Source organism: Myotis lucifugus, unplaced genomic scaffold, assembly GCF_000147115.1.
Source record: "Myotis lucifugus unplaced genomic scaffold, Myoluc2.0 scaffold_6, whole genome shotgun sequence".
In the NCBI taxonomy this organism is placed as follows: domain Eukaryota; kingdom Metazoa; phylum Chordata; class Mammalia; order Chiroptera; family Vespertilionidae; genus Myotis; species Myotis lucifugus.
Window position 1 is genome coordinate 14,014,068 of NW_005871054.1, and position 27,677 is coordinate 14,041,744.

General features: G+C 44.7%; 2 long non-coding RNA genes across 3 annotated transcripts in view; both read left to right on the top strand.

The window, feature by feature from the left end:
- Positions 1-25,244, top strand: part of LOC106695112 — a 50,668-nt gene extending 25,424 nt beyond the window's left edge. The window contains exons 4-6 of one of the 2 annotated variants that reach the window (XR_002827125.1): positions 20,661-20,798; positions 21,593-21,716; positions 25,005-25,244. This is a non-coding gene — a long non-coding RNA (uncharacterized LOC106695112). Of the gene's footprint in view, positions 1-20,660; positions 20,799-21,592; positions 21,775-25,004 lie in introns of those variants that run through there. The other variant, XR_002827124.1, reaches the window with a different exon arrangement.
- LOC111824007 lies at positions 11,730-19,143 on the top strand. Its single transcript, XR_002827128.1, has 4 exons — positions 11,730-12,155; positions 17,053-17,150; positions 17,827-17,961; positions 18,566-19,143. It is a non-coding gene; the product is annotated as an uncharacterized LOC111824007 (long non-coding RNA).
- Positions 25,245-27,677: the final 2,433 nt, after the last annotated feature.

Genomic DNA, 27,677 nt, shown 5'->3' on the forward strand with positions numbered 1-27,677 from the left:
ATTGCTGCAGTGAACATAAGGGTGCATATATCTTTTTGAATTAATGTTTTTGTATTCTTCAGGTGAGTAGCCAGCATTCGAATACCTGGGTCATATGATAGTTTTATTGTTAATTTTTGAGAAATATTCATACTGTTTTCTATAGTGGCTACACCAATTTACATTCCCACCAGCAGTGTATGAGGGTTCCCTTTTCTCCACATCCTCTCCAATATTTGTTGTTTCTTGTCTTTTTTATAACAGTCATTTTAACAGCTGTGAGGTCTTATCTCATTGTGGTTTCGATGTGCATTTCCCTGATAGTTAAGTGAACATCTTTGCATTGCCTATTGGCCATCTGCATGTCTTTTTTAGAGAAATGCCTATATATTCAAGTCCTCTGGCAATTCTTTAATCGGATCATTTTTTGTTGTTGTTGAATTGGAAAATGCTCATTTTCATTGTTCCTGTGGAGGTTGGTTATGAACTCAGTGACAGCTGCTGTAGTCAGATGAGAGGAAGCAAAAGGCGGTTGAGGTGGGCTGACGTGACCTGGATGGATAGCAGGGAGTCTAGGTATAAGCTAGAGGACAGTGATTACATTAAAGTGGTTGGCAACAGGAGAACTTACTGGGCCTTGATATAGTGGAGTTTGGATACATTTGGGCTGACGCAGGCAAGGTTAGAAGTGTGTCCTCAGTGTCTGAGATTCTAGAATAAAATTCTCAGCTTTTTCTGGAGTTAAGAATGGACATTTCCAGGCCTCAGCCTCAGGCATTGGTTCCTGCCCTTTGTGAAGACACAGTGGACTCACACCTGCTCAACCCAGGAATGAAACCAAGTGTGCTATGGGGGGTTGTCCCATCTTGATAACACACCCAGGCTCGGTCCCCACAGCTGAAGATGGGCTGAAATTCACATGTGGTATCTAGATTTTTGCTGACTCTTTAAAATGTGAAGCTTTTTTTGTGGGGAGGGATAGATTCCTGGCCTCAGGCAGAGGCATCGCCAGTCGGCAGCAGCATTATCCGCACTCCACGGGTCCTCTGGGCTCAGCCTTCCAACTATGTTCTTGGATGGGACCTCCCACTGGACAGACCCAGGAGACCCCAGTGTTCATTTTCCTCTACCTGGCAGCCTTGTTTGATTGAACGTTTCCCTGGGATATTTATGTGGAAACCAAAGAAAATACTCCAGGGTCGTTTTTAATAAGTGCCAATCCCTCCTAGGCTATCTGCAGCCATAAACATTTACGTCTAATATCCCAAAGAAAATGTTGATGCAGTCTGATGTGGGGGCGACAGCACACAGATTAGTCTAAACAAAAACATGAGGGTGACAGTTCGCTTTTTTCTGCATGAAGCTGGGTTCACTCATTTTTGACATAAAAGTGCAATTTGCATATTCTTTCAAGTCTGTTTAGCTGCAAACACATGTGTGTTTAGGGCACAGAAATTTAAAATTTGTAAATTATTCAGAAACTACTGCCAAATTGTAATCAAGTGGTAGGAAAAACATTCTACACTCAATAGTTGTATGTTCCGAGGGGAACCTTTCTCAGGCTCGGGAAACATTTTTAAATACACTGGTGCTTAATCAACTCGGAAAAAACAGGGGGAGAAATGTTTACTTTGTTAGTAACAATTTAATATAGATGTTGGGGTTTCTTTTTCTGTTTATTGAACATTGTGGAACGGAATGATTTTAGTATTGTGACATTAAATAAATAAGGTGCCTTCCCAGAGAAAACTAAACATTGTGATTAAGCTAAAACTGGAATTTCTAATGCTTCTCTAAAAATCATTTTAAGCCCCGAATGGTAATTACTAGAAAGCAATCTAATGTAATTTAATGTTTGTATCCTACACCTTGCAGATTGTAGCATTCAGCACATATATATATTGCATCTCATCTTTGATGTCTACCTCCTCCTCATTTCCTCTTTGATTTTGTGCATCTAGCAAATATTATTCTTCTGGGCACCTTAGGGTCCAAAGAAGTTGCTTATGGAGTGGATATGTCCACAGGCAAGTGAGTAAACTATTCGTGTGAGAGGTGGGGGTCTGGTAGACATCGGTGGGAGTGTCGAGTGTGGACTGAGAGTAGAAGCACTTGCGTCAAGTTAGGTGGAGGAACAATGAGGAGAGGGACCACTTTCACTTCCCTGCCAGAGCTGGTGGTGGGTTGAAGCTCATTGATGCTGTACAATAATTATGGCATTTCTTCCGTGGTTATAACTATACAGTGTACACACAGAGATTGATCCAACCAAACTCAGCTTTCACAAATATAGAACTCAGTCCATCCAAATCCCACTTCCCAGGCTTTACTGTTTGACTGACACTACGGGCAACTTTGAGAAGTGGGAGTGAAGTGGTGTGGGGGAGAGATTGTTGTGGCCATTTTTTGAAAACAGTCTATTATAAGAAAACATTCCTTGAATCTAGCCAATTTCTAAAAGGGAAACCAGATTATTTAAACATCAAACAGAAAATAGCAAATAGATTCCAAGTTCAGCAGGGTGGATTGTCAAAGATAATGACGATTGGGGCTGACTTCTCTCATCCATAATTCCTCTCATTCACTCCTTCCATTTATTTACGCATTCACTCATTCAAGGAACATCAACAGAACACTGAATTGTCAAAGTACAGAGTAGGAAAAGAAGACAGAACCCTGCCCTTAGCTTGTCTGTGCTTAGGTGGATAAATACAGGGAGAATTGCTTTCCAAAAAGTCCCAAAAGATCAAGTGGCAAAGTTTGGCATAAACAAAATTTGTTTGAGACCCCTGTATTCAAGTTCTTGAGCATTTAACAAAAATTTTTCTTCAGGCAAAATTTTATTGCATTTTCTATGAAGATGATTCACGGTGTGGCTACCAGTGTGTATATTATGCATGAGTGTTATATACATTTTTCTGCATGTAAACATTTAATATCAACAGGAACATTCAATGAGAAATCATATTCACATCATTGCTTCAATTAAATTATCCAATATTCTTTCCAACTAAGCCCTCCTTGTCCTGACACTTTTTAGGGCTCATTTTACATATGACTTGAATTAAGACCATCAGTCTACAAAGAGGTTATTTGTAAGTCCTTTCAAAAGGAAAAATAAATAAAAGGCCATAAAAAGGAAGAAGTAAAACTCTTTATTTGCAGCTGCCATAACTGTATATGTAGGAATTCCAAAAGATTCTATAGCAAACTATTAAAATTAATAAATGGATTAGTAAATAATAAAAAGTAAATGTATAATATTGTATTTCTATAAAAGAGCCACAAAATGGAAAATAAAAAAATTAAAACACTATAGCATTAAAATATTTAGTGGTAAATTTAAAAAATATGTACAAGAGTTCTATACTGAAAACATAAATTGCTGGGAAAAATTAAAAAGAAGTTAAAAAATGACACATACATGCCCATGGATTGGATGATTTAATCCCTCCCTGAACTGATATATAAATTCAATGAAATCAAAATCCCAGAAAGTTTATTTTCAACAAGTTGATTCTAAATCTTACAAGGAAATGCAAGGGACCTAGAAGAGCTAAAATTATCTCGAAGCACAAAACTGGAGAATTTACACTACAGATTTCAAGTCTTAAAAAGTTAGAAAGCATGGTAATTAAGAAAGAGCGGTATTAGTGACAGGATAGATAAATAGACCAATGTTCCAAAAGAAAGTTCAGAAATAGACCCACTTATATGCTCACCTGATGCGCAAGGAAAGCACCAGTGCAGTTCATGGGAGAAGAAGGAGCTTTTCAGCAACTGGTGCTAAAAGTTGAGTATCCACAGTGGGGGGGAAATAACTGTGCACCCCCACCTCACACATGGCACAGAAAATAATTTGAGGTGGGTCATAGATATAAATATTAAAGGTAAAACAATAAGGTTTCTAAAAGCAAACATAGGAGAATATCTTCATGACCTTGGGGTAAGAAAATATTTCTTAAACAGAACATAAGAAGGTAGTAGCTCTAAATGAAAAATAACTGATTAATTGAGCTTGACTAAAATTAAAGACTTCTGTTCATCAGTGGAAATTATTAAGAGAATAAGAAGTCAAGCCCCAGACAAATACCTTTGAACAGACTGGACTATATGAAAAATTCCTACAAATCAGTAAGAAAAGCCTGCTTTCCAAACACATGCAATTTCTGATTTAAATATAATTCATATCTAGCCTATCTCAAGAGTAAGAAAATGATATCCACAGGGAACAGAAGATGGACAGAGAAAGTTAAAAAGCAAAGCAGTAAAAGGGAGTTAGAAAACAAAAGACCTATAATGTTATTAGAACCAGAGATATGCCCAAGGCACTCAGGTTTTAAGAGAGATGCTTAGCCTATTTGTACTTATGTAGTTACTAGAGGCCCGATGCATGAAATTTGTGCAAGAGTCGGCCTTCCTTCCCCCGGCTGCTGGCACTGGCTTCCCTCTGGCACCTGGGGCCCCGGGCTGGCTTCCCTCCGACCGCCCGCAGGCACCCGGGACCTGGGTTTCCCTCGCAGCCCTGGCTTCATCAGGAAGGACATCCAGTCTAATTAGTATATTACGCTTTTATTATTATAGATTGACAAACAATTACTTTATATTAGGTTATATCTACTGCCTTGCTATTTGTTTTCTATTTGTCCCCTGTTTTGGTTCATTTTTCTCTCTATTCCTGACTTTTTGGGGGGCTATTTTTTAGCATTTCATTTTAACTCCATTTTAGTGATACCTCTTTGTTTTATTTTTGCTTCCTACTCTAGGAATTGCTATATGCAATTTTTACTTTTTACAAACTACAGTTTATTAATATTATGCTACCTCATATGTTGTGAAAAACTGTATAAGAAACTTCTTTAGCTCCTCTGTACATTGCACCATTATGTTCATATTTTACTTTTACACGTATTATAAATCCCATGTATTATTATTATTATTTATTTTGCTTTAAACTGTCAGTTGAACTCTAAAGAATTAAGGGCGGAGAAGTAGTTTTTTATTTTCCCACATGCCTGCCACTGCCAGAACTCTCTATTTCTTCCTGTTACTTTGTGTTCCTATCTGGTATTGCTTCCCCTCAGTTTGAAGAACTTCCTTTAGCACTTCTTGTAGTGAAGGTCTGCTGGCTATAGATTCTCTCAATTTTTGCTCCTCTGCAAATCTCTTTATTTCACCTTAATTTTTTTAACTATATATAATTTCACTGGCTCTATAACTCAAGGTTAAAGGTTTGTGCTCTCGGCACTTTAAAGATGTTTCATTGTCTTCTGGCCTGCATTGTTTCTATTTAAAAATCATAATTCATATTCATGTTACCTTGTATGCAATCTTTCTTTGTTTCCCTGCTTCCTCTTAATATTTCTCTTTATCTTTTTGAGCAATTTGACCATAATGTGTCTAGGTGTGTATATTTATCTTATATGAGCTTTGTTAAATTTTTTGGACCTACATATTGATTTTTTAAAATCAAATTTGAGAAATATTTGGCCATTGGTTTCTTAACACATTTTCTTTTCCAATTACATATATATTAGACTATTTGATATGATTCCATATGTCACTAACAGTTTGTTAATTTTTAAAAATACATTTTAATATATTTTTATTGATTTCAGAAAGGAAAGGAGAAGGAAAGAGAGATAGAAACATCAATGATGAGAATCATTGATCGCCTGCTTCCTGCGTGCTCCCTACTAAAGAGTGAGCCTGAAACCCAGGCATGTGCCCTGACCAGGAATCTTGACCTCCTGGTTCATGGATCAACACTCAACTATTGAGCCACACCAGCCAGGCAAGTTAAATAAGCATATTAAAAATTTAAGAGCAACTGCTGAAAAATAAAACATATAATTTCAAACTAATTGAGGAAACCAAGGGAAGAATATGGAAAACTCAATCAATGTATTAGAAAAAGTTGGAGAAGGAAAGAAGAAAAGTAAGAAGTATAGTAAATAAAAATAATATGTCAGGGGGAAAGTCCCACTATATCAATTATCATAGTTAATATAAATAAATTAAACTTTCCTATTATGGTACAGGGAATATTAGAATGGATAAAAGGCCAAAATCTAGGTACATACTGTTTACAAGAGGCATACCTAAAATAAAAACACAGAAAGATTAAAATTAAGAAATAGAAAAAATATATACTATACAAATACTAATGAAAAGAAAACTGGCTTATAGGTAGTAGTAAGAATTATTTAAGAATAAAGAGAGTAATCCACCAAGAAAACATACCTATTGTAAATCACTATAAATAGTAATTGTAGCCCTAGCTGGTTTGGCTCAGTGGGTAGAGTGTTGGCCTGGGGTCTAAAGGGTCTCGGGTTCGATTCCAGTCAAGGGCACATGCCTGGATTGCGGGCTTGTCCCCAGTGGGGGGGGGGGGGGTGTGTGCAAGAGGCAGCCTATCGATGATTCTCTCTCATCATTGATGTTCCTATCTCTCTCTCCTTCTCCCTTCCTCTCTGAAATCAATAAAAATATATTTTAAAAAAATAGTAATAGTAAATTGCTCTAAACTCTCTAGAAAATAATTTGTTAATATGTATCAAAGACCTTAAAAAATAACCTTTAAATCATAAAACTCCATTTCTTGGAATTTATCCTAAAGAAATAGTTGTATGGATGAGCAAAAATAAATATAAACAATGTGGCACAGATAATAGTTATTAGAACCAGGGGCTCTGGCGTCTGGGCTCAAATCGGGTCTGTATCTCACTTTTCTGGTTTGTAACACTGGGGTAATAATAATAATAATACCTACTACATAGAGATGTTATAAATATTAAATGAGGAAACACACATATGTGCGTAAAAGAGTAGAAGGCTCATAATGATAAACATGGTATTTAATATGTTCTAAGTGATCTATACCCTATAAATTGATTCTTATAGGATCTCTTCTGAAGTAGTGCTATTGTTATTCTCATTTAAGAGATGAAGAACCAGGCACATAGAGGTCAGGTAACTTGCCATGGTTACACATGTAGCAAATGCTGGGGCCAGGATTAGAACCCAGGCAGTTTAGCTCCTGAGTCTGTGCTCTTAACCACTATGCTATTATTACTAAACTGTAGTGCTGGAAACAATCCAACTAGAGATCTGGGGAAATAATTTATTCATAAAATGAAATATTGGTCATCCATTTTAAATACCAATGTCAAAGTAGATAATAAAAAAATAGCTAACTTTTATTAGGTACTTTACTATGTAAAAACACTATTAGAAGCATTTTATACAGATTATGTCAATTCACCCTCATAAAAATATAGTAGCTATTATTATTCCCTTCCAGATGAGGAAATGGAGGCACTTGCCCAGTATCCCATAGCCAACATGGCAGAGACGAGACTAGAACCTGGGCAGTCTGAGACTTTCCTCAACTCTTAACGCCACACCAGATATCTATGCACAGAAACTCTCCCCAGCCTCTCTCGGCCTCTCTTACTTGACGTCCTCTCTTCACCTCACAATTAATCCCAGCCCACAATAATTTCCAGGTAAAAACCTGAGAATCTTCTTAGAATGTTCCTCTTTCTCTTGACTCCTATATTGGCTCCATCATCAAGTCTTACCTAAGTCTACCTCTAAAATGTCTTAAATCTGCCCGCACTTAGTCATCCTCCCCACACCGCTCGTCTCGTCTTGCTATGATGGCCACACCTCTCAAAGGATCTTCCTACTTACCCACTGCTGAACTTCCAGGGAGATCCTTTCAGAAGGTAAAAAGATTCTAAAAAATCATTTATTCCCCTGCTCAAAATCATTACAATTTGCATCAGTTCTACACTCCTTAACATCCTGGAAGGTGCCCCATAACCGCCTTCCACCTTCCTCTGTCACCTCCTTGTGCCGCCTCTGCCCAAGGCTTCTTTCTATGCTCACTTCACAGACTCTCTTCCACCTCCGGGGCCCTCCACACTCCTCGGTCTGGCCGGCTCCTCCCCATACAGTTCCCAGAGCTGATTTCTTCGGATCCTCAAGGATCAGTGGACATATCATGTTCTCAGAGAAACGTCTCTGACCACTCAGGCCGAAGCAGTCACTACTGGCTCCAGTGTTCTCTCTCAGGCATTCTCCCCATTCTTTCTCTTCATAATACTTTATTCTTTCAGTCAGCAGATCTTTATTGAGCACCTACTGTGCGTCAGACTCTCTTCTTCTAGGTGCAGGGAACGCAATAGTGAGCAACATAGGACATGCCACTGCTTGCAATTATATTGTAATTTATTTATTTATGCAGTGGGACTTTATGTATGAATTTTTGCTTTATTCCCACAAATAGAGAAACCTCAGGAAGGAAGATGTGATTCCTCTCTCCCTAGTTCTCAAAGCAGCTTAACCTTCGTGGCCCAGCATCTAGGCTGTTGTGGGAAAGTCCCCTCTCCCAGGTGTTGGAGGGCTTTGGAGGATACAGCTAGCACTGGGCAAGGGAAAGAAGGACTGGAAACTGGTGTTTTGAAAAGATGGTGGAGGGTTCCACATATGAGCAAAACCATATGGTATTTGTCTTTCTCTGACTCTTACCTTACTTCACATAATACCTTCTAGGTCCATCCATGTTGTCACAAATGGTAAGATTTCATTCCTTTTTATGGCCAAGTAATATTCTACTGTATACATGTACTACACCTTTTTTATCCATCTGTCTACTGATGGACACTTAGGTTGCTTCCATATCTTGGCTATTGTAAATAATGCTGGGATGCATATGTCTTTTTGAATTAGTGTTTTGGATTTCTTTAAAAAGAGTAAATTGCCCTAGCTGGTTTGGCTCAGTGGATAGAGCATCGGCCTGCAGACTGAAGGGTCCTGGGTTTGATTCCAGTCAAGGGCACATGCCCGGGTTGTGGGCTCAATCCCCAGTGGGGGGCGTGCAGGAGTCAGCCGATCAATGATTCTCTTTCATCACTGATGTTTCTATCTCTCTCTCCTTTCCCTTCAATAAAAATATACATGTATTTTTAAAAATAAAATAAAAGAGTAAATGAACAAACAAAACAAAAACAGACTCGTAGATACAGAGAACAAACTGATGATTGTCAGGTGGGAGGGGGCCTGGGGGCTGGGTAACGGTGAAAGGATTGAGAAGTACAAATCTATAGTTTCCTAATAACCCCTGGGCTGTAAAGCCCAGCAGAGGGAATACAGTCAATAATATTGTAATAACTATGTATGGTGCCAGGTGGGTATGGGGGAATCACTTTGTCAGTGATATAAATGTCTAACCACTTTCTGTACACCTGAAACTTATATAATATTGAATGTCAACTGTAATTGAAAGAAATAAAATGAAACTGGGGGGAAGGCAGAGGGGGTGGTGCCGGGAGACTGAGTAAATTCCCAGGGACAGAATGCAGTGGGAGCAGGGATTTCCTCTGAGATTGAAAACCCAGTACCTCCAACTCTGAAGCAAGCCTAGCTGGTGGGAGCCACGGGGCTGCTGGGAGCAGCGGGGGCTGTGAGCAGGCAGAACAGGCGCACTGCAGGGACTGGGACGGTGGGCTGAGCATGTGAGAGCTGCTTCCGATTTTCTGGCCACAAAAACCCCAGGATTTTGGTACAATCCATGGGAAAGGAAATGACCCCAACAACTAATGTTGGACTTAGTACAGACCTTGGCATGGGTGGAGCTGAGAGCCAGCTTTGGTGGGATTTTTGTGGAGTCCTCCTTTTAAACCCAAGTGCCATGAAGCAATTCCTATCAGTGGCTGCAGTGGACCCACCGCGTGCCTCCTCCCTAAGTTGGTTTTGTTTAGTGTTGTAACCAGTGCCTAACAGAACACTTAGCCCCTAGGGGCTCAGTAAATGCTTGTTCCATGAGCCACTCTGGAAAATTATAAATAAAAATGTTAGCATGACTAACACGGGAGAAGGGATTATAGGCGACTTTAAAATGAAAATTTAACCCACCAAAGTTACAAATGCCCATATCTTTTGACCTTAAAATTCCTTTTCTAGTCATTTATCCTATGATTATACGAGCATATGTGAGAAATTATTCATATATAAGGCACTTCTTTGCAGTCTTTTTGCAATAGCAACAGATTGGAAGCAATCCAAATATCTATCCATAGGAGACTTACTAAATAAATTACAGTGAAATACTATACAGCTGAAAAAAGAATGTCTTTATGTAATGAAAAGGAATGTTCCCCAGAATATATTATTAAATGAAAAAAACAACAATAGAGCAGTGTGTGACTATAATGGGTAAAAAGGGGGGAAAAACAATAGGTGGGTGTTTGTGTTTGAGTAACATACCTCTGCAAGGGTGCACACAAAACAATAATGCAGGTTGCCTTTGGGAGGGGGAATTGAATGGATGGAGTAGGGTGGGAGAGAAGGTTTTTGCTGATTTTTTTGTTGGTCTTTTAAATTTTTTGATCATATTAATGTGTTTCCTTTTTTAAATAAATATATTATTAACAAAATTATTTTTAATTTTGCTCCTTTTTTGTCTCATAAAGGAAAGAGAATTTTTTTTTCCAATTAATTTCTTTTGGTTTGTTTGTTAATCCTCACTTGGGGATATTTTTCCATTGATTTTTAGAGAGAGTGAAAGGGAGGGGGAGAGATACAGAGAGAGAAACATCGATGTGAGAGAGACACATCAACTAGTTGCCTCCCATACGTGCCCTGACCAGGGCTGGGGATCAAGCCTGCAACCAAGGTACATGCCCTTGACCAGAATCAAACCCAGGAACCTTCAGTCTGAAGGCCAACACTCTAACCACTGAGCCAAACCAGCGAGGGCTCCAATTAACATTTTAAATATTTAGCCGAAACCGGTTTGGCTCAGAGGATAGAGAGTCGGCCTGCGGACTGAAAGGTCCCAGGTTCGATTCCGGTCGAGGGCATGTACCTGGGTTGCGGGCACATCCCCAGTAGGAGATGTGCAGGAGCCGGCTGATCGATGTTTCTCTCTCATCGATGTTTCTAACTCTCTATCTCTCTCCCTTCCTCTCTGTAAAAAATCAATAAAATATATTTAAAAAAAACATTTTAAATATTTTAATTGTGGGCTCATCTGCACAAGGATTTTTTTCCCTTTTTTTTCACAGTGGATTTTATTTTTTTAAAAATTAAAGTTATCAGGGCAACATTGGTTTATAATATTATATAAATTTCAGGTGTACAACTTTATAATCTGACAGCTGTATAGAAAGAGAATTTTTAAAAAGGAAAAAGAGGTAACAGGGGAGCCCATTGACAGAAAGTAAGGTCTAATTGAAAAGGAAAAAAATCTACATTGGTTTTCATCTGGAAATGTGTTTTGAGGTGCCCCTTTGTATTAAGGATGTTAAACCAAATGTGCTTGAGCCTTTTCATCAATGGGGCTAGTAATAGGAATCATGTAGGGGGCTATATTTTCTAAAACATGTCCTGTGAATTCCTCTAAGTAGAAGTGATTTAAAAATCCACTTATATTGCAGTCTTCTCTTCAGACTTTATTGTCATCAACATCTGCTTTTTAAAAGAAAACAGCTTTCATCCAGGGAATACTGCTGAGCTCTGTCAAAGCTACTTACAGGAACCAAACGTGTCTCCAGTCTGGGGGAGCGAGCTGCAGCCCACGTGCGCACCAGAGGCTGCGCTGGCGGGGGCGGGGGGGCAGGCGGTGAACGGCTGGGCCACAGAACCTGCAAGAAATCAACTCAGAGTGTTGCTGGTGGATGGGAAACCGGGGCTGTAGGAACTCGGGACTTTTAGGGTGTCACTAGTCTACTAGCCAAACAAAAGAACACCTTATACTGACCATAACAGACGAGCATCCTCAAAACCCACCTCCTCCTAATTCTCTTATGCCTGCCCTCCTGGGCTTCCCAGTTTCACAGACACATCCTGATTGTCCCCACCGTTGTTGGGTCATACATGTAAATATGTTGCCTTCATCAGTGGGTAATACCTTCTTTAATTATGTCCCCTCCACAGAAAGTTTGAGCCAGAAGGGACCTTAAGGGCCATCTCCATTGCCCAAGTAAAGAAACAGAGTCCTGGGCACACAGGATAGCAGCGGAGTGAGTGGATGTTCCACTCACCTCCTCCTTGGACCAACCTGGACTTACACCTAGAATATAGACCAATCAACCTGAACAACCAACCGAAGACGAGCTGGAGAGAAGTCTTATAACCAAGGAGTTACGGAAGAAGCCACATGGAGACTGGTAGGAGGGGCGGAGATGCGAGAAGGGCTGGGCCCACTCCCACTGGTGGTGGCTGAGATTCCAGAGGGATATCTTAGCTGCAAAGGTTCCCCCAGAGAAGTGTGGGGTCTCAACCCCTTGCCAGGAAGAGGCACCCACATAACATCTGGCTGTGAAAGTCAGGGGGATTCTATCTGCCAGGGAGAGATGGGAGTCTGCTAGAGACACAGGCACCTTCTTAAAGGGCCAATGCACAAAATTTCGTTCGCAGCCATTCACCTTGGGCTCTGGTGGGGCTGGGTGAAGAAAGGTGAAGGGATTAAGCAAAAAACACCAAAAAAAACCCCTCATAGATACAACACTATGGTGATTGCCAAAGGGAAAGGAGGATAGGGCATTATCCTGCCTCACATTTGTGCTGAGGGATAAAGGAAATGATTAAATAGGACAATGTATATAAAATACCCCTCACAGGGTCTGGTGTATAGTATGGGCTCACTAAAGGGCAACTGTTATTATTACTGACAAGTGGCTTTAAAGTCAGAAGACTTAAAACTGGAAGATTGTGGTGAGAAATTTAAAAAGAAATGCATACACCTATCAGGATAAAATTTAAAAAAAAATAGTGACACCAGCAAATGTTGGCAAGTTGTGAATTATTCATACATTGCTGGTAGAAATAAAAAATGGCACAGCCATTCTGGAAAAGTTCAGCAGTTTCTATGAAACAAAACATGCAAACACCATACAATCCAGCAATTAATTGTACCATTGGCATTTATTCCAGATAAATGGACACTTAAATTTACACAAAAACCTGTACAGGAGTGTTCATAGCAGCTTTATTTTTCTTTGCCAACTAGAGGTCTGGTGCATGAAATTCGTGCACTCGGCAGGGGGGAGGTCCCTCCGCCTGGCCTGTGCCCTCTCACAGTCCAGCAGCCCTTGGGGGATGTCTGCCTGCCGGCTCCCCCCTGGGGAGCAGGCCTAAGTGCTGCTGCGGAGGCGGGAGAGACTCCTGCCATTGCCGCTCTGCTCACCAGTCATGAACCTGGCTTCTGGCTGAGCAGCGCTCCCCCTGTGGGAGCACACTGACCACCATGAGGCAGCTCCTGCGTTGAGCATCTGCCCCCTGGTGGTCAGTGCACATCATAGCGACCAGTGGTTCTGCTGTTTGGTCAATTTGCATATTAGCCTTTTATTATATAGGATCACCATAAGCAACCCAGATACCTTCAATGAGCGAATGGTTAAACAAATTGTAGTCCACCCACACCTTGCAATGCTGCTCAGCAAGAAAAAAAAAAAAAAAGAAAGAAAGAAAAGAAAAACTATTGATAGATGTAACAACCTGGATGCATCTCAAGGGGATTATGCTGATTTTAAAAAGTCAGTCCCAAGCGTATCATATATGACATATGATTCTATTTATGTAGCATTTTGAAATGACAAAAGCATAGAGAATTAGAACAGATTGCCAAAAGTTTCCAGGTTGCCAGAGGTTAGGGACTGAGTGAGGGTGCGAAGGAGGCAGTGAGCCAGGAGAAGGTGGGTGTGGCTATAAAAGGCTAGAGGAAGGGATCCTTGTGGTACTGGGACTTCTTATCCTGACTCTGCTGGTGGATACACAAACCTGCACAGGTGATAAAATTTCACAGAACTAAATGCATACATGAGCGTGCACACAATACACACGTGTAAAACTGGTGAAATCTGAACCACGTGAGTGGATTGCATCAATGTCAGTTTCCTCCTTGTGATATCATGCTATAGTTTTGTAACCAGTTATGGGAAACTGGTTGAGGAGTACACGGGATATCTCTGAATTATTTCTTACAACTGTGTGTGAATCTGTGACTATCTCAAAGTAAAATGTTATTTTTAAAAAAGATGCCTTCTAAACTATAAGGAGTGTATGTATGTGTGTGTGTGAAGGGGTATTATTTCTATAGTATGAATTCTAGGACCACATTTACTATTGTCTAAATATCAGATTATTCACTACAGTACGGCTTAGACCAGTGATGGCGAACCTTTTGAGCTCGGCGTGTCAGCATTTTGAAAAACCCTAACTTAACTCTGGTGCCGTGTCACATATAGAAATTTTTTTATATTTGCAACCATAGTAAAACAAAGACATATTTTTGATATTTATTTTATATATTTAAATGCCATTTGACAAAGAAAAATCAACCAAAAAAATGAGTTTGCATGTCACCTCTGACACGCATGTCATAGGTTCGCCATCACTGGCGTAGACTAACACAAGACTGGAAGCAACTTAAATACTTAAGCACCCGCCAATAGAGTAGTGGTTAAATAAATTGCAGTGTCTCTGTAAAATATGATGTTATACAACTTTAAAATAAAACAAGGAAGCTCTTTATATACAAATATAGAAAGATTCTAAGGATCTGTTGCTAAGCTTTTTAAAAAGCAAAGTGAAGGACAGTGTATATGGAATGATATAATTTGTATCTTAAAAATAGTACTTGATATATATCTAGAAGTCTCTGGAAGAACATATGAAAAACTAATAACAGTGGTAGCTAGTTTGGTTTAGTTTTTGAGGCAAGGAGCATACATATGACAGAGGGGACCAAGTTGGGAGCCTGACTTCACTGTATGTCTTTGTGTATTTTTTGGGTTTTGAACCATTTGACTAAATTATTCAACATATTAATTTAATCCAATAATTTTGCAATTGATGACAATTGAGCTGCAGATCTCTCTTTCACATTAACAAAATGTGCCTCAGGCCTTTGGCGCTGTGCTAGTGGACATCGGTATTTTAACAGAGATTTTTCTCTGCAGCATAAAGCACAAGGGCTTCCTGTGATGTGTGAGGTCTGCAGGTGGGGCGATGGGAGATGGAATGGCTTGAGGATTAGAAGGTGTCCTGGAGAAGTTGGCATCTAAGCTGACACAGCTTATAAATCAAAGAAGAGATATAAGAGCAGAGGGGGAGGAAGGTACAGAGAGCTTTGCAAAAACTTCCCACCTGTAACCATTTTCCAATAAGCAATCAAGAAACACTTACTGAGATGAATTTCCTCTTAACCAGTGTCACTCCTAAAGAAGAACGCGTCTTTCCCATTCACTTGACACTGTCACCTTCTACAGTGAGCACCTCCTCTATTTCCTTGAACTTTTCTCTGACATTGCATCTATGGTGCTGGGGGTTGGCTCCTGTGCCACCTGCCTGGGCTCTCCTCTGTCTGTCTGCCTCCTGCCATCATCCCACCTGTGCTTGAGGATGCAAGGGTAGTCCTCTTCATTGCTCCGAGGGCTTCACCCCAGGCCCTGGAGTGAACTGCTACCCTGCTTAGCCAACTGGACTCCCGTGAGCCTTCATATCCAGCCCCACCCAGAGGGAGCCCCACAGAGCACGGCTTGCCATGGTTGAGAAGAGGCTTGATCCATGTGCTCCCCCAATGGCCCCCTCGCTTGTACCTCTGGGCCTTCGCACTCACTGTTTTCTCTGCCTGGAGCATAACTTGAGCTCACCTTCCATGTATTCAGTAAATATTTATTAAGCCCTTACTCTATGTCAGGAACTGTGTGAGTTCTAGCATAAAAGTGAACAAAACAGACCCCCCAAAACAAAAACAAAAAAACCAACCCTGTTTTCAGCAAGTTTGCAGCTGTTTTAGGTGGAACTTCCATTCCAGGAAAACTTCCCTGACCTCACATGAATGCTTTCCTTTGACACCCCTTTTACGTAACCCCCAGACCTGCCCTTCCCACCAGGGCAGCAGCCTTCCCTTCTGGCCCAATACTCCATGGATGGGTCTGTGGGGCAGCCCCCTCTTACCCAGGAGGGCCATCCTCCTCGAATACTGCTCCAGCTGGCAGCCCCGACAGGCCCCTTCCTGCCCAGGAGATAAATTCATTTCACAGAATTATTTGGAAGATTGAATGAGATCATTGGTTGCCGACTGTCCAGCACAGGACCCGGGGCAAAGTATTCATTGTAGTGTCGTGATTACAAGCAAGGATGATGAGGTCAGACAGGGTTTAAATCTTAAGGTATCGCTAACTCTGGGACTTGGAGCAACCGACTTAATTTCTCTGTAATTCAGTGTCCCCATCTAGAAAGTGGGGGCTGATGATGACAACAGCTAAAATATTTTGAAAAAGTAGAACGTGCATTTCTAAGCACTTTGCATACATCATCTCTCCATTCCTCACAGGAATTTACCGCGAGGTTAGCACACTCTCCCAAAATCACACAGTTGGCAATGGCGTGCCAGGCTGCCCATTCCCAAAGCATGAGCACTTGACGCCTTCCCTCACCCCAGGCTTCCTAGTGGTACCTCCCTCAGTGGGTTGTTGTAGGAATGAAATGAAATGATATGTGTGAAGCACTTGGCACAGTGTCTGGCAAATGGAAAGTGATCCATGATGTGAGTGATGCTCACTACTGTTATTACTGTTACCATTCATTTGCTCCATAGCAAAACATTTCCATACGTGACTAAAGTCTTAATTGAGGGAGCAAAGCATTTTGTTTTCTCCAATCAGATCAGTAGAAAGAGAAAGCTCTCTGTCAGAGAAGTCAATGAAGGCTGGCTTCAGGGCAATTCTTTTCCCACAAATGATTCAGCGGTAGCCTGTGTTGTTTGAACATAATGGTGGAAGGAGCAAATCCTTGGTGGATACGTTATTGCCCGGGAAATGGGCTCCTAAGCCTTATGACATGGGCTGACCTCCTGGCTAGGCTACCAGTTCATCAGCAGGTATTTCCTGAAAACCTCCTGTGTGTCCAGGTGCTGAGAGGGGCAGGGAGAGGAGGGTGGGAAGGGAGTGAATGTAGGACTCATAGAAGAATGAATGACAGGCAGTCCAGCTCTCAGGGACACTGTGAGACAAAGCATGAACGTGAGTCGTTAAATAATGCTGCCTGCCCTCCATGTAGCTCCAAGCTCACCACCAACACAGTAATAGCTATGAATACAAGGAAAAGGAGATCTCGTGGGCCGGAGGCTGATTGGAGAAGGAGAACCTTGACAGCAGGTAGGATCTGAATAAGTGATGAGGATTATAAATGGGAAGGTCATTAGCAAAGATCCGGAGCCAAAATACACCCCAACGCTTATGCTGAGGATGGTGACCAGGTGGATATGACAGGAGGGGCAATGGGGGGGTCCGGTTGAATGGGGTCAGGGGAAAGCCACAGTGCAGTGGGCACGGGGAAGCCACAGGCTTCCAACACAGCCAGAAGCAATAGGGAGCTAGAGGTTCCAACCCACCCAAAGGTGCTGGTCACCCATCAAGCTGCACCCCACTTGAGATCATGGTGCCTGGCCCACAGCAGGCGCTCACCTGCCATGTTAACACAATGGCGCTGCAGTCAGATTCCTGCACCAGACTAATGTCAGGGCAGGGATGTCACATTTCAGAGTCCACCACTCCCCGGAAGTTAGAGACTGGAAGGTGGCAGATAGATTTTAACCACAATTCAGTCCAGAGCACTAATGCTGCATCTCTGGCACCTGGAGGATGGTGGGTGCTGGTATGCATTGGTTCTCAAAGGAGTAAAGAAAATTCTCAGTGCACCTATTCCTCACCCCACCCCACCCATCCCTACCACCACTAGGGACAAGCTCAGGATGTTGTCAGGGTCTCTGTTCCTTGTGTCTGAGGTGCCTACAGACAGGTAGCATTTGTTCAAGCTTCATTTTTCCCACAGCTACTTCTAGATCTTTGCTGACAAGTGAAGATGACAGTGCATCTGAAAAACTGAATACTTACTGTATTTTAATTTAAAAATTGATACTGGTTTCAGTTATTGGAAAGCTGAATCAAGTTGTGTGGAACAACTGAGGTATGTGGAGCTACTTTTCAACTGTCAGTTTAATGAAATCTAAATACAATCAAGTATTTCAGATGACAATCTAGTGCCTGACTCAAGATATTCTGTAGGTATAAAATATGCACTAGATTTCAAAGATTAGGATGTAAAATATATACATGGATGTAATACATCCATCCATGTAATTAAGAGGTAATATATACACATATATATCTTCCACAATTTTTTTATTCATTACATGTTGAAAGGATAATATTTTACATGTATTGGGTTAAGTGATGTAGGTTAGTAACATTAATTTTTACTTTTAGAGAGGGGCTTCTAGAAGGTCTTAAATTTCATGCATTCTGCATTAGATTTCTGTGGGACAGTGGTGGACCACACCCTCCTTCCCTCCAAAGCAAACTAAAAGGGGACGGAGGGTGGCCGAGGATTTGGGAAGCAGGGAAAGGAGCGCCAGGAGAAGGAAGGAACCCGATAGCATCTAGGAAGGACGTGATGCTGACCTTCATTCAGTTATAAACGCAGCCAGCTCACACTGTGCCCGCACTGCCTGGTGAACTCAGTCCTCACCGCCACACCATAAAGGAAGTACTTCATTATCCCTGTGTTACAGATGAGGAAGTCGAGGGCACAGAGAGGTGGAGTTCCCCGCCCAAGGCCACTCAGCGGGTAAGTGGCAGATTCGGAGTGTTTAACCCAGGCTGCCTCTAGGGCCTGAGCTCTAAACGCCCCTGACAGACTGCTTCTAATTTTAGATTATTGCTATCAATCCAACCTCCTGTGTGTGTATCAGTGTCAGATTGAATTCCACTCTCCCCCGCTTCTAAATATTCATGATTTCACTTCCCTCTCGCCACATCTCTTGCACATCTCACATTCCTCACCTCAGCAGCTGACTGGGTCCCCAACTTCTGCTGGCCCAGCCCCCCACCTCCAGCCTCCCACCCCACCACCCCCGCCTGGCCTGGCCCCGGCAGTGCAGAGCCCTTACATCACCCAGGGAAGGCCCTTTGAATGGAGGCAATGGCACTTCTTCTGAACCCCTCAAAATGAAATGTGATTTTTAAAATGGACAGCATGACAAGGAGCATTTTGGTTGGGTGCAAGGGGGGATGAGGGGAACAGGGGAGGGATATTCTTTACCTTACAGAGTGCTACCGACTCAAGGATAGCGACCTTGTCCACTTCACAAATGAGGAGACAGAGGCTGGGCCCAGTGAGTGAGGACTCCCTGAGCTCTGGCAGTGGCCTGGGGACGCCAGGTGAGAAATTGGGTGGGCAATTTGGTGAATGGAGACGATGCTGGCGACACCACTCACTCAGGCTTATCACTTGCCAGGAGCAGTCACCCTGTCCCTGCTCACCCAAATATCTGTCCCTAGGCATCTGGCTGCCACTGCCTCCCGCCAGGGCCCCACACCTGTGTCCCCAGAGAATGAAACAGGCACACATGATATCCCCTCTGTGGGAGAGTCAGATAAGGCCAGGGATTGCTTACCAGTGGTAATTGGTGAATACATCTGACTGGATGGGCGAGAGGCTGGCTGAGGCCCCTTCTTCCTCAGGTTCTCCTTCCCCTGCCAAAGGCAGAGGAGGGCGCTGCCTGACAGGTGCACCTGGCATGGCCGAGTCTCCATAAAGGGGCGAGGGTGAGAGGCCAGGCTCAGACCCTCCAAGCAGCACTCTGCCCGGTGGTCCCAGCTCAGGCCTAACACAGGGAAGGTTTCAATCTGGAGAAACGGGCCAGATGAGCTCCCGCTGGGTCAGAGCAGTGACTGGTTGCTTTCCAGGAACCCTGAGTGTTTGCTGAACCACGAGGTCAGGAAGCCTTTGCTCACGCAGGGACAGCTAGCAGTGACTGTCAGGGGACAGCAGATATAATGGCCAGATGAACGTCCCGCTAGCAGTCAGTGGAGCCAGGGACCAAGGAGTAGGGGTGGAAGAAGTTCAATCGACCAAACATGGATTGAGCACACACTATGTGCCAAGCTCTGTAACTGGGGGCAGATGTCCCATCACACACGGCAGAGCCTGGGACACACTATTACAAAAGGCACAACACGGGGAAGGAAGGCCTATGGCTGAGGAGCTGCGATGTCCAGGTGCTGGGGTGGCATGTGAGCTGGGTCTTGGGGAACAGAGAGGATTGTTCCAGCACCTGGAGTTGGGAAGGGCATTCCAGGCAGAGGGAACAGCAAAGCAAAGGCAGAGAATGGGACGTTCGTGAAGGACATACAGAGAACAGTTGACGGAGATGAATGGGAGATGGAGCTGGAATGGGGAGGTGGGAAGAAACCTTGGGGGACCCTGCATGTCTTAGTCAAGTTTGGGAACATGGACCATCAGAGGCTCAGAGGCAGGGGACAGTGTGTTTAAGGAGGTGGCCAGTGCCCATGTGAAGAAAGGCAGGTGGGCAGGAGGGAAGCAATGCCCCCACCAACCTTCATACTCATTCTCCCTCAGTCAACAGCCACACTGGTTAAGCCTTAGATGTTTAAGTCACAGGGTATGTTCTTTGGTGTTCCCTGCTTTAGACCTCTTAAAGGTTCAGGATTTTGTAACGCTGGGGCGCCTGAGCAGGGTGTGGGGGCTCCAATAGGAAAGCTAGGACGGGCTCCATCCTCAAATAGGACCCAACTGTTCCCCCAGGCAGATGGCATCCAGTGACCTTTGGCACTAACCATTCATACCCAATGCTTCTCTACCAGCAGCACCTAATTCCCCCGGAGTCCCACCCTGCCTGCCGCTGCCAGTTCTGACAGCAAGTTCTGCCGGGCGAAGCCCAAATATGACCCATTTCCTATGAGGACCAGAAACAAAGCTGCACATGGCCTAAGAGTAAACAGGTAATGTGAGGTCTGAGCTGGTTTGGTAATGTTCCTCACAGGACAAAACCATTCATTCTAAAGAAGGGATCCAGGATTTCACGGTTTTCTTTTATTTACTCGTGTACTTATTTTAAGAAACCAAAGGTGAGTTAAATGCTATCTTCCCTCAACTGTTCAGTCAGTGGCTTTAGGAATACTTACACGTTTTAGATTCTTTGAGGGGGGAAAACAATTCTGCAATTTGGTTGCATTAAAACTTCCCTAAGAGGGCCATTTTCTCCCTGTCCCCTCCCTGCACTGAGTCAGGCCAGGGAGAGGAACTCGAAGCCTTTGGGCATCTTCCCTCCACCACCAGCGGCTGGGTCCCCAGTGCCCCCCTTTCCGTTCTGTTCACCGTGAATGGCAGATTCCTCTGTCCGGGTCGGGTTTCCAATCACCATAGAAACAAACTCGAGGCAGTTTCATTAATCATTTAGAGCACGAGCAGTCTAGGTCAGTCTGATTGCAGCATATAGGGTATCATCTCCGGGCCACATGGGACTCAGTCGATTTGAATTAAAAAAGATTAAGCTGCCCTGGGCTGCCTGGCCCCGTCAGTTTAAGTTCTCATGTAACAGTGGTCTCTGGAGCCATATGGATTAGTGAGTGAAGCTATGCATTTATGTGGCAGGATTCGGTGAAACATTAGATGGCTGCAGGTGTCTGAGGGGAAGAGGACAGGGATCGCATACAGTTGTGTTTCTTTTTTTTTTTTTTATACTTGTTGCTGTTCTTTTGAAACTGGAAACAATAACTCAATTTTATTTCTCCAGTGACAGTTACCACTCTTGCTGACCATGAAATGGAACATTTGTTACCCGGGGTTTATGGTTCACGACGGAGCGGTCTTCGAGGCGTGGGGATCGGCCGCGTCCCATGCCTGCTCCGGGGTGGCGGGTGAGAATGCCGACATTTTTTTCCTTCTTCCTCTCCTATGGAGTGGTAAGAAATGCATCAAATAAATATCGATGACATTTTAGTTTTGCTCCCATCAAGATTTATGAGCCCCAGGAAATTGACTTAGAGGTGGCTACAAATCAATGAGACTCTGAAAGAGTTGTACGGGGATCCCTCGAAATGAACGCCCCCCATCCCGGGGACCTGCCTTATTTATGGGCCTCTCCAGGACTTCAAAGAGGTCCGGTAACTTAGGCCAGACTGTTTTATTGCTTCATGGGGCTAAGATGTTTCAGGGGGAAGATGCGGGTTAGCGTGTGAGGGAGCCTCTCTCGGGTGGTGGGCAGAAGCTTTCTGCGTAGTGAGCCATTGATCTGAAGCTTGTTACACTCTGGCTTCCTACAGAATCACCCCTAAATCTTCCCAGCGACGGGGCTTTGTCTGCAGCCCCAGGTGCTAAGCCCGAGACAGAAAGAACGTTTGTGGTCTCTGCTCCCCACCCCCTTTCTGGGAGCAGCCGCCTGGGACGAGCAAGGAGGCCGCTGGGCCTGGTGGCAATCAGCTATAGAGCTCTGTGGGGTGTCTCCAGGGGCCTGCTCTTCCCGATCGGATGTTTTGTCTCCTCTTGTGACAGTGACGATCCTGAGTGCTTTGCTGAGAATGCCAGAAGGCAGGGACCAGCCTGAAGCCTGCATCGGTGCCTCTGCCCTCCCTTAGCAGGGGCAGCTCGGGCGGTCGACTGGGCTAGGGGTCGGAAACCGGTTCTCAGCCCGGCCATGCTTCTGCCACCTGGCCGTCACCTTGGGCAGGTCATGCTGCCTCCTGTGCCTCTGTTTCCTCACCTCTGAGATGAGAAATGGGACTGCCTCCCTCCAGTCCTGAAGTTCTGAAACCATTTCCTACGTACTGAGCACCCGACAGGGTCCAAGGGGTGACAGTCTGGCTCCAGCCTCCTGGAGGCTGTGATGGGCAGGAGAGCAGAGGAGGCGTGAGCACAGGGCTTCCTACCCAGCAGGTGGCCTCCCGGCCTCTGAAAGCAGACAGACAGGGCTCACGGGCAGCACTCACGGCCAATCTCTCCTGCCATAGTCGCCAGCGCCTCCGTGGGTGGTGGCCTTGGCTGTCCAAGCAGGCTGCACGTCTGCTGGGCAGGATCCTGGCTTCGGAATCTGATTGCACCAGCAGAGGGCTGAGCCCCCAGGAGACCCCGTCAGTAAAGCACTGCTCTGACTGACTTGATCTGTCACTGTTAACGGCCAGAGTTTGTTCAGAGAGAAGAGAGCACGGTACATAGGAAACACGGAGGCACAGTTTCCAGAAGAAGGTACCACAGAGACCCTAAAGAGGCAATAGAACAAAGTGCTTCGGCATGTAGAGGAGGCTGCTTGCGTGGTGGGCATTTCCTGGTTGCTGTGACTTGGAGCAAATCGTTTAACTGCGAAAGCCCAGCTGCTGGAGTCACATGTCCTGGTGCTAGTCCCGTCTCTGTCACTTGCTGCTTCGTGCGAGCTTAGGCAAGAGGCTTGATGTGGGGAACCCTGATCCCTCCAGGGTCCTGCTTCAAGAAGGAAGGACTTACAGGTGCAGCCGCTGGGGGTGCTGCCAGCAGGGAGCCCTCAGCTCTCAGCCTCCTCCGGGGTTGCTTAGCTGAAGAGAGCGATTTGCCCAATGCCAGGCCCTCTTCCTGGGACAGCCTGTGTTCAGTGAGTGACCAGCATTAGGGTCTACAGGCCTGTCCCCCCAGCGCCGGCTTGGGACAGCTCTGCAGGCCTATCCTAGCTCCAGTGTCCCTGGGAGCCAGCTGAGAGCTTTATTGAAACTGCATCACAGCCCAGCGTTCCCTTCTGCCCAGTCCTGCTTCCATCCCCTCCCTCTCTTGCACGGGCGTTAGCCCCCAGAGCGCTCTCTGATCCCTGTCCTGCCCACTAACTGCTGCTCTCCACCTCAGAGTTTGTGTCCCAGGAAACCTAAACTAGGACATTGCACAGCTCTCTGAGCCACAATCCGCATCCTCATCTATAAGAGGCAATGATAGCGCCTCCCCCACAGCTGCACTGCAGGGTAAATGAGATGATTCACGTCAAAGCCTTTAGCTCGCTGCCTGCCTATGGACTAGCTAGGTACCTTCCTAATGATCCAAACCCCTTATTTTGCAGATAAGCTTGACTTGATCTCAAAGAATGGAATACGAGTCCATGGAGGAGAAATGAGTGGAATGGTAGAGATGCTAGTTCTTCCTAAATATTCCCCTCTATTCTTCAATGATAATAAAACCCTGAGTTTCAGCTGGGCGCATGACCACCTAGAATAAAACACATTTTTCAGTTCCTCTGGAAGATAGATGTGCCCATGGGATTAAGTTGTGGCCAATAGGATATATAAAAAGGGGGCATATGCAAATTTTAGAGAGTGTCTTTAAAGACAGGAAGCCTGCCCTCTCTTTGACCCCTCCTTGCTGAAATGTGGATGCCTGCTGGAGTGCCAGCAGCTACTTTGGGCCATAAAGTGACCTTGGAAATGGCAACCAGACACAGCAGAGCAACAAAATGCAACGATCCTAAGTCCCCCACACCAGCCCTGGGAAGCCGGCAGACTATTACATGAGAGAGAAACATACCTCTGTTGCCTTGACTCTTCTGTTACGTGTATCCAACTCTAATCCTAACCAACACAGAGGGACTTGCAAGTGGGCAAAGAGACCATGAGCAAAAACTCAGAGGCACAAATGGGTATGGGGCATTCACAGGACGGTAAAGAGATTGGCCTGGTGGCAATCATAAGATGGATAATATTTTATGTTCATATTGTGCTTTGCAGTTTATAAAGCACTTGCAAATTCGTTGCCATTCCATCTGTATAACCGTGTAAGCTAAGGCACATTTATCATCTCCATTTTACAGTTAGGAACCTGAGGTTCAGAGAGAGAAATGATTTTTCCCAACTTCACAAAAACTAGGAAGCGGCAGAGTCAAAGCCAGAAGCCATGACTTTTGAGGCCAAAGGCTTGGTTTCCCCCACTGCCTTTGACAATTCACTCAAGTCAATGTAGTTAACAATGCTCTTGCCTAACACTTGTATCTAGCAAATTTACAGTGGGTCTTGCCTGGGTTCAGCTGCTTCCAGGACAGCTTGCATCCTTTCACTTTCTTTGCTACCATGAAGTGACCACCTACAATGTAATAAACACCACGCCTTATCATGCCAGGTGCTTTTACGTGCACTGCTCTCTGTTCCCTCTCAAAGAAGCTACTTACCCTACATCTCCAGTTTCTTCTCTCTCTCTCTCAGGCCTCTTCTCCACAGAGCCTTCTCTGGGGGCCCCAGGAATGAGCTGTTCACTCACCTATTGGCCTCCATCGCCTCCTGAGGCAGCTGCCAGATGGACTCATACAATAAGCCTCCTAACCAGATCTGGGCCGACCCCAGAGAGGAGGATTCTGAAAGTGGGTTCTGAAGAAGTCTGCTGGTTTTAGGCGAGGAAAAGGGGGCACTCTGGGCTTGAATTGACATGTAAGAAACTACTCTTTTCCTGGGGCGGCTGTAACAAATGGCGATTAAACAGCAGAAATTTATTTTCTTGCAGTCCAAGATGTTAGAAATCCGAAATCCAGGTATTAGCATGGGCGGGAGTGGGGGGGGGGAAGGGGTTGCTTCCTTCGGGGTGTTCGAAGTGAGAAGCAGCTCTGTGTCCCTCCCCCCGGGATTTGTAGCCTTCTTTGGTTTGTGGAGGTATCACTCCAATCGCTGCCTCCAAATTCACATGGCGTTCTCCCAGTGTCTCTGACTCTGTCTACATTTTCTCTTCTTAGAAGGACCCCAGCCATGGGATTGGGGCAGTGATTTTCAACCTTTTTCATCTTCATGGCACAGAAATTTATTTCTCACTATATATATATATATATATATATATATATATATATATATATATATATATTTGATTTCAGAGAGGAAGGGAGAGGGAGAGAGAGATAGAAACATCAATGATGAGAGAGAATCATTGATTAGCTGCCTCATGCACGCCCCCTATTGGGGACCAAGCGAATCCAGGCAAGTGCCCTGACAGGGAATCAAACCATGACCTCCTGATTCATAGGCTGTTGCTCAACCACTGAGCCACACGGGTCTGGCTCTCCTGACTCTTATAAGGACATTAATCCCATTCATGAGGTCCCCACCCTCAAGCCCTCATCTAATTCAAATCATCTCCCAAAGGCCCCCCCATCTCCTAATACCATCACATGAGGGGGTAGGTTTTCAACATACTTATTTGGAGGACCCCAAAAATCAGCCCATAATAGGGGTGAAAAGCAGCTCCTGAGCCCCTGGATTCTCTGCCCAGCACCGGGCCAGGGAAAGCCCTGGGTTTTTCTCCCCAGCTAGCTCATAGACTGTGAACATTAGAAATCCTCAGGGCAGATGGGTGTGGAGTGGAGGGGGGTCAATGGAGAGAAAAAATGGTACATCTGTCATATGTTCAACAATAAAGATACATTTTAAAAAATAAAAAAAGAAGTCCTCAGAGGTCTCCCTGATGTGAAACCCCTCCCCAGCTCATTCTTGGTTACTCCCGGGGATGCAGGCTTCCTCCCTGCCCAGCAGCAACTAGGAAGCCTTCCTCCTCCTTGTCAGCCACAGTGGGCCTCCCTGTCTCCAGCCTGGGACACACCACGCACAGCCGACCCTTTTCCACATGACACACCTCCAACACATCTCCACAGAACATGGCTTTACACGGTTTTGCCCCGGTTCCCCTGTGGGAGGACACTCCAGGCACCATAAGGAACTCAGAACCCTAAAGGCTTCGAGATAGGACGTGGGAGCAGGTCCTTCATGTCTGTGCCTCGGTTTCCACGTCTATGTAAAATGAGGGTACATGAAATGAGCCAGAACCTAGCTCCTAGGGCTGATAGGAAGACTGCAGGAAATGACCATGGGAAGCCCGTAGCACCATGCAGGTCCATGTCCGCTACCGTTACCCTCTATGTGTGTTTTAACATTTTTTTTTAATGGAATCATATTGTACATTATCTTTTGTGACTTGGTTTCTTCATTCATTGGGTCGGAACGTTTCCCTACATCATGAAATATTCTTCAAAGCATTTTTAATGGCTGTCATATTTCATCCCAGGAGTTATGGTCATTTATTTAATCACTCTCAGAGGGATTTCTTCTGTAAATGACGTTTTTTAACCCAGGCTTGCAGGTCTGAGCCACCAGGGCAGAGGGGTGGGGGCTCCTTCTAGCTACTGACCCTCCTGCCCCCACCATCCTGGCATCCATTACCCTCCGTCTGCCCCGCCTCCCTCCTGCCTCAGCTGGAATCAATCGCCCTCCCTTCCTGCCTGTTCCTCCTGCCCCATAACATCAATCAACCCACAAGCCACTGCAGTGTGCCCAGCCCAGTGCCGGCAACACAGAAGGGCCTGAGAGAAGGGAGGTGAGCCTGCCTGGAGGACCCTGTTCTCCATCTGGGGAAGTAAACTGTGTGCAGTGGGGAGGGGGTGCACCCAGGGAGGGGGGCCTCAGACAGGCAGAGAGGAGGGGTGTGGGAGCTGGTGTTCCCGGTCCCACTGGGAACAAGGACGAGAGGGCACTTGGGGGGGGAGGGGGGGTGTCAGCGGGAGTAAGGTACACCAGGACTGGCTGGGCACATGGCGTCCGGGAGGGATTGGGGAGGGGCTGTTTGGAAGGTACAGTTTGGCAGGAGCACAGCTGTGAGCCCTCGTGGAGTCGCAGTACTGCTGGGCCTGAGCTGATGGAGCTGTCCTCTGCCCGCAGCCTGTGTTGGGCCGGATTGGGGGCCCCAGCTCGGAACTAATGCCCCCAGGGGCTAGGGGCAATCATTTCGAAATGAAGGTAATGATCCAATTAGTGGTTATCCATCAAGTTCAGTTATCTTTCCTTGGGCTGGGGAGCAGAGAAGCTGAGTAAACACGTGCCTTGGACTGTGACATAAAACCA